At 43.4% G+C, this 15,972-nt stretch overlaps 1 protein-coding gene across 2 annotated transcripts in view; it reads left to right on the top strand.

Annotated features, from left to right (window-relative positions):
* The window catches only part of GGACT (gamma-glutamylamine cyclotransferase), a 104,690-nt gene continuing 88,718 nt past the window's right edge, over positions 1-15,972 (top strand). Inside the window, exons 1-2 of one of the 2 annotated variants that reach the window (XM_030813639.1) lie at positions 1-59; positions 4,709-4,880. The gene's annotated coding sequence lies outside the window, so the exon portion shown is untranslated. Of the gene's footprint in view, positions 60-2,043; positions 2,094-4,708; positions 4,881-15,972 lie in introns of those variants that run through there. The other variant, XM_030813640.1, reaches the window with a different exon arrangement.

Below are 15,972 nucleotides of genomic sequence, written 5' to 3'. Positions count from 1 at the left end.
CGCGGGCCCAGCCCTGCATTTCCGGACCGGCCCTCCCGGACGGCCCCAGCTGCCGGCAGGTGAGGCGCTGAGCGCGGGCGGGGGTCGGGGCTGCGTCTGCTCCGCCCCCACGCGGGGTGTCCTAGCGCCCGCGGGACCTCGGGGCGTCGCTCCCTGCGCGGCGTCCGGGCCGAGGCCGCAGCACCCGCCGTCCCCGCGGGCGAGGGAGGAGGCCTGGGGCGCCGCCGGCGAGGCCAGCCGGAGGGAGGGGACGGAGGGAGGGGACGCGTCCTCCATTGCCCCGCGCAGGGGCCACGGGCGCGATTGCCAGAACTGGCAGAGGGCGGCGAAAGCCAGGAACCGCCTCACGCACGGGCGCTGCTTCCCTGTAAAGGAAACGTGACAGCCCACACGCTGGCTTTCAGAGGACCTCAGCTGAACCAGGCTAACACTTCTCAGAAACTTTTTAAAGATTTCCTGTTTGTAAGGAGACTAGAAGCTGCAAAAGAAATCTAAAAACGTCTCCTGGCACTTGTGAATTTCTGATCTAAGGTTTCTTTGGAGCCATTAGTGAAACTTCTGAAATTTTGAAGAAATTTACTGCCTTGATTATTAATTATGGTTATCATTGCTATTTTACTCTGTGGGCCAAGGACAACACCACAAGCTCAAAAGCAGACTTAGGTGTTTTTTGAACACAGCTTCTTAACTCCACGCTTAGTTGATTTAATATTTAAGTGATAAGAAAATGCAGTCGATTTCTGGCCCTTTTTATTGTTTGGGATGGAGTCTTGCCCTGTTGCCCAGGCTGGAGTTCAGTGGCGCGATCTCGGCTCACTGCGACCTCTGCCTCCCGGGTTCAAGCGATTCTGCTGCCTCAGTCTCCCGAGTAGCTGGGATTACAGGCGCCTGCTATCACACCCAGCTTGTTTTTGTGTTTTTGGTAGAGACAGGGTTTCACCATGTTGGCTAGGCTGGTCTCGAACTCCTGACCCCGTGATCCGCCCGCCTTGGCCTCCCAAAATGTTGGGATTACAGGCGTGAGCCACTGCACCCGGGATTTGTGGCCTTTTTTAAAAGCAAGTTATTCATTTTGCTAAATGTCCCAGGAGAAATGATTAATGAAAAACTGAAAGTGACCTATTTAAAGTGTAGGTCTTACACACACTTAGGTGTCCTTATGTACATTTAACCTGTAAATGAAGACTTTTCCCTGGCCTCATTCGATTTATTGAAATGCTCAGATGAGGAGCACCTGCAGTTTGCCCATATTTTCCCAAAATGCCTTGTTTTCCTGAAACTATTCCCAGAAGAAGCCAGACTTCCCTGAATAAGCAGACCACTGTACTCTAGCAGAGATTCATATTGTAAAAGCTGAGTTTGCAAAGTTAAATTAATTTATACTTGGTGGATTTTTGTATGGAAATACTTTGGGCTAGTTGACTTTACTAACCAGGCCCTAACTACTACTAGTTAGGAGAGGGTGGTTGTGGTGATCTGGATAGTAGGTAGCAGTAAGCGGAATAGAAGAGGGATTTTAAAATGATCTGTTCGTTTTTCTGTTTACTAGTAAGATTTCCAATCTGTGTCCATTCTTGAAGTGAAGTCATTGGGAGGCTTTGTATCCACCTCGAGACAGGGCCCTTCCCAGGGATTAGGGCACCGGCAGGCTGGTGTGGAAGTGTAGTGCAGCCATGCTTGAAGAGGGGGCAGGACCAAAGGAAAGGTGACAGAGGACAAAAACACGAAATATTCGCAGCCCTCTTTAGAACATCCTCCATCTAGGCAAAATCTATTAGGAATTTTAAGAGGCCTCAATTAAACATGACTGCCCAGTGTCCTGCTGAACAGGAATTCATTCTTCAGTTGAAGCTCTATTGTCAGTAAAACTACTCAGGGTAAGGCAGCCGTGTTTAGGCCGTGAAGACCTGCCCCCAGACTGCGGAGCTTGCTCCGTAAAAGGCGTCGTGATACCCCCTCAAATGGATTTACAGAAGAGACTCAGCTATTGGAAGTCTCTGGGATTGTATGGCATCATGAGGTAACAGACCTGGTAAATAGCTAGAACGTAGAGAAGAATGAAACCAGAGGCAATGTGCTGTTGGAACTGAGAGGTGAGTGCTCACTGGAGGGCCAGGAGAAGGTCACAATTGGGGAGACCTTAAGCAGAGAACAGATTTTTATAGGCAGAGGAATGGAAAGGGTGGCCGACACCATGAGCAAAAATAAGAAGCTGAAAATGACAGTGTGTTCAGAGAAAGGTGAACGACTGGCTTGCTGAGGCTGGACTCTGCGTGAGGAGGAGTGGGGTCGGGGGTGGGGGTGCCTGGAAAGCAAGGCTCTTCAGTGATAACCTCTACTTTTTGATCAAGGTTCTGATTTTTTTTTTTTTTTTGCTTGTTGGGAAAATTTTAAGCAAACGTAAAAGCACAGCAAAGTAGTAGAATGAATTTCCATATATCCATCAAATGGACTTCACAAGTCTCATTTGGCCATATCCACTTCATCTTTTTTTTTTTTTCTTTTTTTGGTTGTGGCTGAAGCAGTTTAAAGCAGTTTATTCCAGACAACATAACATTTCACCCCTAAATTGTTCTAGTATGCTTCTCCAGAGAAAGGGCATTTGCTTGTGTAACCATAATACAATTATCACCTCCTGATGAAATTGACAATAATTCCTTAACATTTTCTAAAACCTAGTCCATGATCAGATTTCCCTGATCACCTCAAAAATGAACTTTTTACTGTTGGTTTGTTTGAATCCAAATCCAGACAAGAATTTGTTGACTATCTGTTATCATTTTATTTTATTTTTTGAGACAGGATCCAGCTCTGTTGAGATCATGGCTCATTGTAACCTCGAACTCCTGGATTCAAGCCATCCTCCCACCTCAGCCTCCTGAGTAGTTGGGATTACAGGCATGTGCCACGAGGCCCAGCAATTTTTTTTCCCCCGGTAGAGACAGGTATTGCCCAGGCTGGTCTTTTTTTTTTTTTCTTCCCGAGACGGAGTCTCACTCACTCTTGTCACCCAGGCTGGAGTGCAGTGGCACTATCTTGGCTCACTGCAACCTCCGCCTCCTGGGTTCAAGCGATACTCGTGCCTCAGCCTCCCAAGTAGCTGGGATTACAGGTGCATGCCACCACGCCCAGCTAATTTTTTGTATTTTTAGTACAGATGGGGTTTCACCATGTTGGCCACACTGGTCTCGAAATGAACTCAAGTGATCCACCTGCCTCTGCCTCCCAAAGTGCTGAGATTACAGCCGTGAGCCATTATGCTCAGCTGTTGTCTCTTTCAATCTAGGGCAGGGGTGGCAAATTTCTCTGTGAAGGGCCAGATACCAGCTCTTTCAGGCTTTGCAGGCCCTATGGTCTCTGCCACAACCGCTCAGCTCTGCCATCGGCATGCAGAAGTAGCCGGGGGTGATAGTAAATGAATAAGCATGGCTGTGTTCCAATAATACTTAATTTCCAAAGCTTTTGTGTTTTAAAATCCACCCACAGGCTGGACTTACCTGCAGGCTGTGGTTTGCTGACCCAGGTCTAGAGCAGCCTTGGCGGGTTTCCTCAATACCAATGACTGTCGATGTTACTTGGTTGATTGCCTGTAGGGTGCCTCACATTCTGGATCTGTTGGGCCGCTTTTCGTGGAGTATGGTTTGGCTTGCTTCTCTATCCCCTGTATTTCCTGTAAACTAGAAGTTAGATCTAGAGGCTTAATTAGGTTCATGCTTGCCATTTTTGGCAAGTCTACTTCAGAAGTGGTTTGGCTTTTTTTAAATCTAAATTTATCTGACTTTAAAGACTTGGAAACCCTCATCAAAGAAGCTCAACATTACCAAAATAGGAGCTCAGCATTCCTAAAATCGGCTTTGCCTGATGGCTGAGAAGACACTTTTTTCTTTTTCTTTTTACTTTTCTTATTTGTAGGAGAGTATATAGAGCTGTTATTTCTCAAATAGTTCTTTTTTTAAATAGTTAATTTTAGTGGGTACCTAGTAGTAGGTGTATATGAGATACAATGTGTAATAATCACATCAGGGTAAATGGGGTATCCATCACCTCAAGCATTTATCTTTTGTGTTACAATCTAATGATACTCTTAGTTATTTTTAAATGTACAGTTACATTATTACTGACTATAGTCACCCTGTTGTGCTATCAAATACTAGATCTTATTCCTGCTTTCTGTGTGTTTGTACCCATTAACCATCTCTACTTTCCCCCAACCCCCCTACTACCCTTCCTAGCCTCTGGTAACCATCATTCTGATTTCTATCTCAGTGAGTTCAATTGTTTTAAGTTTTGGCTCCCACAAATGAGTAAGAACATGCAAAGTTTGTCTTTCTGTGCCTGGGTTATTTCACGTCACATAATGACCTCCAGCTCAACCATATTGTTGCAAATGACAGGATTTCCTTTTTAATGGCTGAATAGTACTCCATTATGTATATGTACCACATTTTGTCAAGGAGGTCTTGAGAACTTTGAACCCTTTCTCTAGGTCATTGGGAAGGTTCCTCTATTCAAGGCATTCTTTGGCCCCTCAAGCATGTGGACTGCATTTTTGCACTGAATATAAATATATTCCTTCCTTGGGTATGTGCCCAGGGTCTGAGATTGACTTCTAATGGGAGTTAGGTCATTTATGTTTGTTTTTAAGCCCCTTATCACTTAGATGTTTAACTTTCTTCAGTTGACTTCCTCTTATCTCGCCTCCCAACAGGACTGAAAACTGGGTATTTGGTCCCCATGGACTTTCTGGTCACCCTGTGAGGTGGACTTGCTTTTTCTTGAGTGTTGTGGAAGGACTCTGAAGTCAGAAGTTTTTAAGACTCTCAGGCTTACTGTGGATCTGGATTCTAAGGCAACACTTCCTTGAAGAAACAAGCTTACAGGTGAGAACTGTTAGCCTCCGTTCTAGAGTGTTCATAGCTGAAATTCTAGAGCACCACAAGAAGTATGCTGACAGTGCCAGTTGGAAGCCCTTGTCTCTTTGTCATTTAAGAATAGTAGTGGTGGGGGGCCAGGTACGGTGGCTTGTACTGTAATTCCAGCACTTTAGGAGGCTGAGGCAGGAGGATTGTTTGATCCCAGGAGATTGAGGCTGCAGTGAGCTGTGATTACACTGATTATGCCACTGTGCTCCAGCCTGGGCAACAGAGTGAGACCCTGTCTCAAAAAATTAAAGGAGGAGGGAAAGGGAAGGAAAGAATAGTAGAGAAACTGTATGTTCATTTCTGCCTCTGTTTTTCTCTGGGGTTATCTTTTGATTTATAAGAATTACTTATACATTGAGAATACTAATCTTTTGTCATGCATACTATAACTATTTCCACCCTATTTTTTGTGCTTTGTGTAATACAATCTCTAGGCTTTGCAAAAAAATTTAATTTTATGTAGTTAAAAATATCGATCTCCCCTTTACAGTGTCTTTGTTTTGTGTTTTGCTTAGAAAGACCTGCCCATTTTAAGGTTTCTTTTTAAAATTCATGTTAACACAGATAAATGAAAATGTAATGAGAGCTGGGAACATGTGATTCTGAAAAAGACTATTGAAGGGGGAGTATTTCCAGACAATATAATACCAAACTAATGTTGGCATTAAGATTGGCTGTATGTTGCTAAGTGTTGAAGTTGGGAGATGAGTATTTGAGAGTTCCTTCTATCATTACCCTAGTTTTGTACATATTTTACTTTCCATAACAGAGTTTTTTTTTTTTTTACCAAGAAAAAAATAACAGGGGGAAATTATATCTTTGTCCTATTCATTCATATTCAGCAGCTATTTATTAAGCTATTCTGAACACTGGAGGGTATCATGTTAATAAATGAAAAACGTGTTGGAATTTCTATTATGTGGGAGACAAATATTAGCATCATGGTTAAGGGCACCAACTTCTGTGTCAGACCGCCTGGCTTCTCATCCTGGCACTGCCATTTACTGGCTGGGTGATTTTTGGACTTTTTAATTAGAAAGATGTGTATAATAACAGCTGTCTGGAGGCTCTAGGGAGAATCTGTTTTCTTGCTTTTTGCTGCTGCTAGAGGCCACCTGCATTCCTTGGCTTATTGGCCCTTTCCTCCATATTCAAAGCTAACAACATTACCCTTCTCTGACCCTGCTTTTGTCGTCACATCTGTCTGATCTGATCCAGGACAGGTTTTCCAGTTTTAAGGATTCCTCATTTGATCAGATTGGGCCCACTTGGATAATCCAGATTAGTCTCTGCACCTCAAGGTCCTCACATCTGTGAAGTCCCTTTTGGCATAGGAGGTAACATATTCATAGGTTCCAGGGATTAGGATGTAAACATCTTTGGGTGGCCATTATTCTGCCAACCACAGATTTGAGGAGACAAAAGGTGAATGTGGCTGAGTCCTTGGCAGGGAGGAGATGGGACTGGAGAGGGAGCCACGCAGAGAGGATTCTGTAGGTCATCATAAGTTTTGAAGTTCCTCCCAACAGTAAGAGGAAGTTATGGTCAGATTTATTGCCCCAAATCTGGAATCAGCTGTTTCTCCAAGGAGCCCTGGTTAGCTGTTTTAAAGTGAAAAATGGTACTTAAAGACCATAATCTGGCCTTAATAGGGTGCTCATTGCTGTTGGATTGGCAGTTGTTTTTAAGCCATTTCAACAGACAGAGACAGGGAAAAGCATTGTTAAAGATAAAATATTTCATGAGCACATACTGGTAACATCCAAGTCTTTTCTGGACTACAGCGTTTTTGCTTAATGTCATAGAACTTATATCCATACCCCTTTCTTCCACTCCAGAAATCTCAGTTCACAACAGCCCAGCATAATTTATTATTTGCTTTAGCCCTTACCCCACAGAGTCACTGCCACAGGGGTGTGGGGATTGGGAGGAAGACCATGGAGATAAAGTGTCATTTTTGCTACATCATATGAAGTGTACATACCGTCTACGTGACTTCTCTCTTTTGCTGTTGACCTTGATTACCTGACTGAAATACTGATTGGCAGGTTTCCCCACTGTAAAGTCACGCTTTCCCCCTCCCTTCATACTGTGCTCTGAAAGGAAGTCACAGTGAGCAGCCTGCACTTCTGAAGGGAGGAGTTACATTTAGGCTTCATCTCCTTAAGGGGAAAGTGTCTACATATGTTATTTGGAATTCTTCCGTGCAGGATGTTTATCTGTTTTCTTGCATTTATTTACTCAGCCATTTATATCATTATGGACTCACAGATACTTATTTTATACTTTAGGTTCTACTCCAATACTCCTTATTTTGTTCTCCAGTTGTTCCTGCTTTGGCCATTGGGAGCCTGTTCCATTGTCTCTTGTGTCCCTTCAACTTGTCCCATCATTGTGGGCTGGTGGGTTTGTTTATTTTTGAGCACTTCCTTGCTTTCCAATATTGCTAGATGCCCTAGATTTGTGTATTTCCTGCTCCAGTCTTAGGTTCGGCCATTTCTCTAGGGAACCCTGGTCCCCTCTGTTGGAGATGGTGTTAGAAACCACAAGCTGGATGCTGGTGTGCTCATTTCAACTGCGGTGGCATTGCTTTTAGGTCCTCTCAGCTGATGGAGCAAGGAAATGTCTGTGTGTACTGACCTGTGTATATACACATATCAGTAAATACTTCTGTATGGAACCATCTGTTTCTGTGAGTCCACCCTGGTGTCTCCAGCCCTAATCCTTTACCCCATGGATCACTCTCGCCTTTTCCCTGCTGTCTCTCACCTCCCACTCCAACAGTGAGAAACCTGGCTCCCGTTGCCTGTGGCTCATTTGCCTACTTGTTCAGTACATATGTGTGTGTCACAGTGTTGGAACCACTGTGCCCTATGGGAACCACTGAATCAATGAGAGCCCGGTTTTTATTAATATACACAGTTCCTTTTGCCATTAGTCCTGTAACTGTGGACTGGGCCAACAGGTGAAACAGTTTCTTTGGGCAGGCTGAAATGAGAGCCTACTACCTTGAGAACATCTTACCAGTCAGATCTACAGGGTGCACATTCCATGGCTTCCCCCTGGCAGTTCTTCTGTCACTTGTGAGCCCTGGCTGTTTTACTCTGCCTAAGCCAAGGCAGCCTTTGCTATCCTGACTTGACACAGAAGAGTTACTTAGTAACTGTGTTCATTTGCTAGGGCTTCCGTAGCAAATTACCACAAACTGGGAAGCTTAAGACAACAAAAATTTATTCTCGGCTCACAGAATCCAAAACCAGAAATCAACGTGCTGTCAGGGCTGCGCTCCCTCCAAAGGCTGTTTGGAAAGTCCTTCCCTACCTTTTTCAGCTTCTGGCGGCTCCAGGCGTTCCTCGGCAAGTGGCCGCACACCTCCCGGCTCTGCTCTGTCTTCACATGGCCCCCTCCTCAGTGTCTGTCTTCTCTTCTGTCCCTCATAAGGATATTTGCCATTGGATTCAGGGCCCATGTAGATTGCCCAGGATGATCTCATCTCAGCTTCCCTAATGAATCACATGTGCAAAGTCCCTTTGCCGTGCGAGGTGCCATAGTCAAAGGTTCCAGGGGTTAGGGCATGCACATGTTTGCGGGGGACCTTTGTTCTGTCAGCCTCACTTTGTGATGCAGCAGCCATCGCAGGATCAGAGCAGATCCCCAGGCATTTTTGGCAGAGTAAGACCAGGTGCCAATCCCCGAGGTGTGTTTCTGCTGCTCTTATACACCCAGGCAGACCCATCAGGTCTAGACCCAGCAGGCCCCTCTTTCCTCAGCGCTGAAGGGAGGGGGCGTTGGGCTGACAGGAGACATAGGTTCCACCCTTGAATTCCATCAGCAGAACGGTGCTCAGAACCTTCTTTGATTCACTCTGTAGGGGCGGAAAGGGGGTGATCCCTCTCCACCCCGTCATAAGGGTCGTGGCTGACACCCGTGTAACAAAGATTAACAATAGAAAAGCAAAACATGTGTTCGATCATAGTTTTACATGACACAGGACTTTTCAGAATGAAGACCCAGAGACCCAGGGTGAACTCTCCAGATTTTGCTTAGATTTGAAGAAGCACAGACCGCCATGTGGAAATCCAACTGGAAAAAGGGGTGTGAGCTGTTGGAAATAGACCGAGTGGGGAAGCCCAGCAAGGCTTGACTCCTCGGGTTCTTCTTGGCCTCTGTGTTGTAGCATTTCTTCCTAACAGGAATGGGGCAGGACCCTCTGGAATGAGAGTCTCATTGTCCAAGGTCTTTATGGCCAGCTGTTACACCGAAAGGCATGGGGAAGGCTAGACTAGTATTTTTAGGTTTCATGGCTGGCTTTGGGGAAAGGGGTTCTGGTTTCTGTCACCTGCATTGCGGAAGAGAAATTCTGGATCCTATGGTTTGCCTTGGGGGAGGATAAGAGGGGCAAGACACACGCAGGAGAAAGTTGGAGAGACTGAGCTGCTGAGCCCCACAACTCCTGGGCCCTCCTGTCCCCACAGCTGCGGGCACTCCTGCCTGCGCACCCTGCAGGTGGTTTTGCTGCGGTTGCTCTTTTATTTGAATTTCATGTTATTTTGTCTTGCGTAATTAATTGTTTTTGCATACTAGCCTAAACACTGCTGGGCTGTGAGCTCTGATTGGGTGAGAACCATGCCTTCCTCATTAGGAGTCCGCCATCATGCCTTCCACATAGAGGGCACCCAGTAAGAAAGAGCTCACTTCCAGTTAGTCGAGAGTGTTTTTACAGAACTGATATTCTGAGTCAGGCCAGAGTAAATTAGAGTTAGGAAGAGTGTATGTGGGAATACTCCCCATGTTATGCTGTGTTCCTGTCCATTTTTCAAATGACCACATTTACTTTTCAAGCTTTTGAGTGTTAATTACCTCTTCCTGCTGTTGTCATCGTACTTGGAAGTATGAAGCAGATAAGTTAATGAAAATTAATATTTTTACATCTCATGATGGTTTTATTAACTTACCAGCATTAAATAAGGTTTGAAAAGTGTTCTTTGAGCCATTATTGAAAATAATCATAACTGCCTGCTTTGAATTACTCTTCCTCCCTTGAATTGGTTTTCTGCAAAGTTAGATCCAGATTATAAAAGCCTAATAAAAACTCGTAAGAGGAGATTAGTATATCTCATAAATGAACAAAGAATGGTTTGACGGCATTGCAGGGAACATTTATAAAGTCTAAGTCATGGTTAATGTGGTAATTTTAGGAAGAATTGTGAACAGCAAGATCTTTTACAACAGAAGTCAAGTAGACTCACAGGTAAGCCCACAGTACCAGAGTTCCGGGACTTAAGATCAGCTGGGATACAAATGAATGTACTGACTATGGGAGCTTGCCAGAAGCTCGGTTACCTGCCTTTCCCTGGGTTTCTCGAGCCTCTGTGTCACTTTCCATCTGGGCTAACTGGCAGATATCTTAGGCAAACGCGACGCATTCTGGACTCTCAGGTTTCGGTGTAGTGGTGGCATAAGTGGATGTTTTCATTATGTAGAATAAAAACAATATTGGCAGAATATCTATAACAAAGACATCTTGAACAAACTTGTGTCCAGGGAGGCGCTCTCTCCATTGGCAGTGTTTGGGATTAGAGGTGTAGAGGTGAAGGTAGCTGCTACTGTGGGAGGAAAAGAGGAGTGCACTTGGTGTTCGGACATTTCCCTGTGGACGCGCAGATGCCAGTATCTCCTTATCAAACGAATGGGTTTCAGAGTCAACTTTGTGATCAGGGCTCTCTTAGAAAACATCCATTTCCCTTTCCTATCTTTCCCTTCTGATATTTTAGTTGTGCCTGAGTAAATAACGAACCCTTGGTGAAGAAAGGCAAGTGAAAATATCATTCCCACCCTTTATTCATAACAATTAGGTACAAATTGGCCTTGAACTTGGTTCGTGCAGCGAGACACATCCCAGTTGATGAACACTTCTTCCCTCCCTGCCCCCTCCCTCCTTTCCTTCTCCCTTCTCCCTCCTTTCCTTCTCCCCTTCATCCCTCCCTCCTTTCCTTCCCCCCTTCATCCCTCCCTGCTTTCCTTTTCCCCTTCCTCTTTTTTTTTCCCCTTTTCAGCATTTTACTCTGAACATTTCCAGACATACTCAAAAGTAGAGTATAGTGACCGTCATGTGCCACCCACCCGGGATCAGAGATCACTGCACCATACTGGCTTTGCCATGCTTGTTCTACATGCCCTCCTCCCTTTGTGTTTTGGAGTTTTATTTGCTTGTTTCTAGAGTTTTGAAGCAAATGCCAGAAATCATGTCATTTTACCCCCAAATATTTTATTATGAATTTTGAGGGTTTTTTACATGTTTCATTGTTGGATAGAATTATATTTATGTAAAAAACCCTCAAAATATAAATTTCATTGTTGGATAGAATTATCTTTATGTAAAAATCCCTCAAAATATCAATATACATAATATAATTCTATCCAACAATGAAAAATATACATAAATACAATTCTATCCAACAATGAAAAAATATTCCTTAATATCTTTTAATATTGTATCCCAATTTCCTTTTTTTCTTTTTATTTATTTATTTATTTATTTTTTTGTGATGGAGTCTCGCTCTTGTTGCCCAGGCGGGGGTGCAATGGCTTGATCCCGGCTCACTGCAACCTCCGCCTCTTGGGTTCAAGTGATTCTCCTGCCTTAGCCTCCCGAGTAGCTGGGATTACAGGCACCCACCACCCACCACCACGCCCGGCTAATTTTTGTATTTTTAGTAGAGACGGGGTTTCACCATGTTGGCCAGGCTGGTCTTCAACTCCTGAACTCAAGTGACCTGCCTGCCTCAGCCTCCCAAAGTGCTGGGATTACAGGTGTGAGCCACTGCCCAGCCTATTTTTCTAAAACAAGGTCTGTACAGTTGGTTTATTCCAGTCAGAATTTTTAAATCCCATCTATTGTATTTGGTTTATGTATCTGTCTCTTTTAAAAATAATTTTGTATGCCAGGCATTAATTTGATTCAGAGTGTTCTTATTCTTTTACCTTTCATTTTTAAGTGTTTTAGAGTAGTTGCATGTTCTCATGATATCATTCATTATTAAGTTTACAGTAAAACCAACTTGTTTGTACAACGTGAATAGCTTTAAAATGTGTGGATTCTTGTACTGGCCATCACCAACAATATACAGAGCAGTCCCATCACCAAAAAGCCAGGAAACAAACCAAACCCTCCCTCATTCTGCCCCTTTGTAGTCCAACCCACCCCCTCCTCAAATCCTGACAGCTTTGATTTGTTCATCTTTGTATGTTTTGCCTTTTCCAGAATGTCATATAAATGAAATGACATAATATGCAACCTTTGAGCCTGACTTTTCACTTCGACAACGCCTTTGAGATTCGTCTGTGTGTATGTCCTTTCTTATCTCCGTCGTCTGGACATACTGCAGTGTGTGTGTCCGTTCACAGTGGAGGGCCATTTGGATTATTTACAGTTTTTGGTGATTTTGAATACAGCTGCTGTAAGCACTTGTATACAGGTTTTATCTGAAGAAAAGTTTTCATCTTTCTAGGGTAGATTCCTAGGAGTGCAATTGCTGGGTCATTTTGTAAGAAAGTTCTAGATTTAATTTTATAAGAAACTTTCCACCGTGCCTGTACTGCTTTGCATTCCCACCCGCAATGGTGAGAGTTCCAGTTCTTTCACATCCTTCTCAGCATCTCATGTTATCAATTTGGTGTTTCTTTATTTGAGCCATCCTAATAGATGTGTTATTTTTATTTTTATTAGTTTTTTGAGATTATAAAAATTTGTTTTTAATAATTCTTTTATAAGATATTGGATTAAATTTATATACCTGTTTTCAAATAAATATTGGTTTTCTGATTTTTTACATTGAAATATGGGAAGTATACTGAAAAAGCCAGGATATTATATAGAAAAGAGTCATTCTTAAATCTCACTAATTGAGAGATTATATTTGGCAAAGTATTACAAAATAATATCTGAATTCACAATGCATTTTGCAATGCAAGATCCATTCATTATATGCATTTCATTCCTGAGCATCTCATTCCTGTTTGACCATTAGTAGTGGTAACTAGTAGAGCCATGTTTGCTTTTGCCATCAGTTTTATGCTAGATTGGATTGGTCGATGAATAGTTGATTACATGAGAACAAATTGGGTGTCAGCAGAGAGTAATTTGTTTGAATGCCCTTTAACTGTCGTGAACCCCATTGTAGTGTTTGTTTTTTAGACAGGGTCTCACTATATTGCCCAGGCTGGAGTGCAATGGCACAATCACAGCTCACTGCAGCCTCGACCTCCTGGGCTCAAGTGATCCTCTTACGTCAGCCTCCCAAGTAGCTGGGACCACAGGTGTGCACCACCTACATCCCGCTAACTTAAATTTTTTGTAGAGATGGGGTTGGGCGCGGTGGCTCACGCCCGTAATCCCAGCACTTTGGGAGGTCGAGGGAGGCAGATCACGAGGTCAGGAGATTGAGACCATCCTGGTTAACACGGTGAAACCCCGTCTCTACTAAAAATACAAAAAAGTAGCTGGGCGTGGTGGTGGGCACCTGTAGTCCCAGCTACTTGGGGGGCTGAGGCAGGAGAATGACGTGAACCCAGGAGGCGGAGCTTGCATTGAGCCGAGATTGTGCCACTGCACTCCAGTCTGGGCGAAAGAGCGAGACTCCGTCTCAAAAAAAAAAAAAAAATTTTTGTAGAGATGGAGCCTTGCTATGTTGCCTGGGCTGATCCCATCATAGTTTTTTTAATGGGCTGCTCCAGTGTGTCTGAAGCAGTAGTCAAAGCTTGCATTTGAATACCTTTTTCCTTATTAAAACATGGTGAGCTCAAAGAAGAAAACTATTCAAAATTTGTGAAACAAAAATCATGCATCAATCTCTTTGTCTGATTTAGGAACAGTAGTCACTGGTCACTATTGGTTGAAAGTCTGGAGTTGACTCTTAGATTAGTTACTAAAATGCCACTGTTAATGTTTGTCATCTCTCACTCCTCCCCTGCAATGAAACTGGGAAAGTCTCTGGGTACGCAGGTCATTGCTAATGGAGGTCCTTTTGTAAATTCAAACCTCATCCATTAACTGCTATGGTTTAGGCTCTCAGCTGGTGGTAGTATTTAAAAGACACAGAATGGAGATTCCTGTCATCTACTTGGAAGAATGGTAATATATAGGTTTTATTTTGTGACTTGAATCTCCCTGTTTTTCCTTCTGAAAAGTTGCTGGAGGGTTAGACCTATTGGCAGACCTTCCTTTCTAATATAGGGACATCACAAAGGAAAAACTGAGCTGACAAAGGAAGACTGAGGAGAGACATCAGATGGGCTCTCGAGGTTGCTGTGGCTGAAGCCTCAGAGGCCAAGTGTAGGGAAGATTTGGTTTCAAGTGTTAAAGAGATGGGATAGATTTCTTTCTCTTTTTTTTTTAGCTAGTAAGTGTGATTTATATATTATACGATATTCTGGAGGAAGCAGTTCTGTTAATTTCTTTTTATTATTTCAGCTTTTATTTTAGATACAGGAGGTACCTGTGCAGGTTTTTTACACAGCATGTTGTACCCAGGTAGTGAGCATAGTACTCAGTGGGTCATTTTCAACCCCTGCCTTCCTTCCTTCTCTGCTCTAGTATCTTCACTGGCTCTTGCTTCTAGGTTTATGTCCATGTGTGCTCAGTGTTTAGCTCCCACTTATAAGTGAGAACGTGGTATTTGGTTTCCTTTCTTTTTTGAAATGGGGTCTCACTCTGTCGCCCATGATGGAGTGCAGTGACACGATCTCAGCTCACTGCAACCTCTGCCTCCCAGGTTCAATCGATTCTCCTGCCTCAGCCTCTTGAGTAGCTAGAACTACAGGTGCGTACCACCACGCCCAGCTAATTTTTGTATTTTTAGTAGAGACGGGGTTTCGCCTTGTTGGACAGGTTGGTCTCAAACTCCTGACCTCAAGTGATTCCACCCACCTCAGCCTCCCAAAAAGTGCTGGGATTACAGGCATGAGTCATCACGCCCGGCCAGGTTTTCTGTTCCTGTGTTAATTCAGTTAAGCTTATGGCCTCCAGCTGCATCCATGTTGTTGCAAAGGACATGATTTCTTTCTTTTTTATGGCTGTGTAGTAGTCCATGGTGTATATGTGCCACATTTTCTTTGTCCAATCCACTGTTGATGGGCACCTATGTTGGTTCCATGTCTTTGCTGTTGTGCATAGTACAGCAGTGAACATAAGAGTGCATGTGTCTTTTTGGTAAAATGATCTATTTTCCTTTGGATATGTACCCAGTAATGGGATTGCTAGGGAGGTCTGTTTTAGGTTCTCTGAAAACTCCAAACTGCTTTCCACAGTAGCTGAACTAATTGACATTTCCACAAACAGTATATAATCATTCCCTTTTCTCCACAGCCTCACCAGCATGTTTGTTTTTTGTTTTTTATTTTTTGTGGTTTTTTTTTTTTTTGACTTTTTGATAATGCCATCTTGACAGGTATGAAGATGGTATCTCATTGTGGTTTTGATTTTCATTTCTCTGATTAGTGAAGATGAGCTTTTTGGGTATGTTTGTTGGCCACTTGTGTGTCTTTTCAGAAGTGTCTGTTCATGTCCTTTGCCCATTTTTAATGGGTTTGATTTTTGCTTGTTGATCCTGTGGTTGAGTCGTTTTTGGTTTAAAACTAACATATTAGGCAAGGATTACCTGTAATCCTAGCATTTTAGGAGGCTGAGGCACCGCGTGGATTGCTTGAGCCCAGGTGTTTGAGACCAGCCTGGGAAACATAGTGAGACCCCATCTCTCAAAACAAACAAATAAAAAACCTAACATATTAATTGACCATTATATCTGTTGGGATTGGAATAAATCAGAAATAGTAAAGGATTAGTAAGGATGTTACGTCCATTGGACTCAAGTCTTTGTTTTGTTTAAAAACTTATGTATGGGTCTGTTTTAAACTTCTGGCTTATTGAGATTGTTTCAGTGAAGTCACATATATGCACATATATTTCATGGGATGGGGGAAGGGGTAATGGAAGAGTATTGGACCTTTAGTCCAGGGTGTTTAGAATACCAGACTAATACAGCTGCTGCCC

This window comes from Nomascus leucogenys, chromosome 5 (assembly GCF_006542625.1).
Source record: "Nomascus leucogenys isolate Asia chromosome 5, Asia_NLE_v1, whole genome shotgun sequence".
In the NCBI taxonomy this organism is placed as follows: Eukaryota; Metazoa; Chordata; class Mammalia; order Primates; family Hylobatidae; genus Nomascus; species Nomascus leucogenys.
Note: the sequence above shows the minus strand (reverse complement) of the source record. Positions and strands in the feature narration are given on the sequence as shown.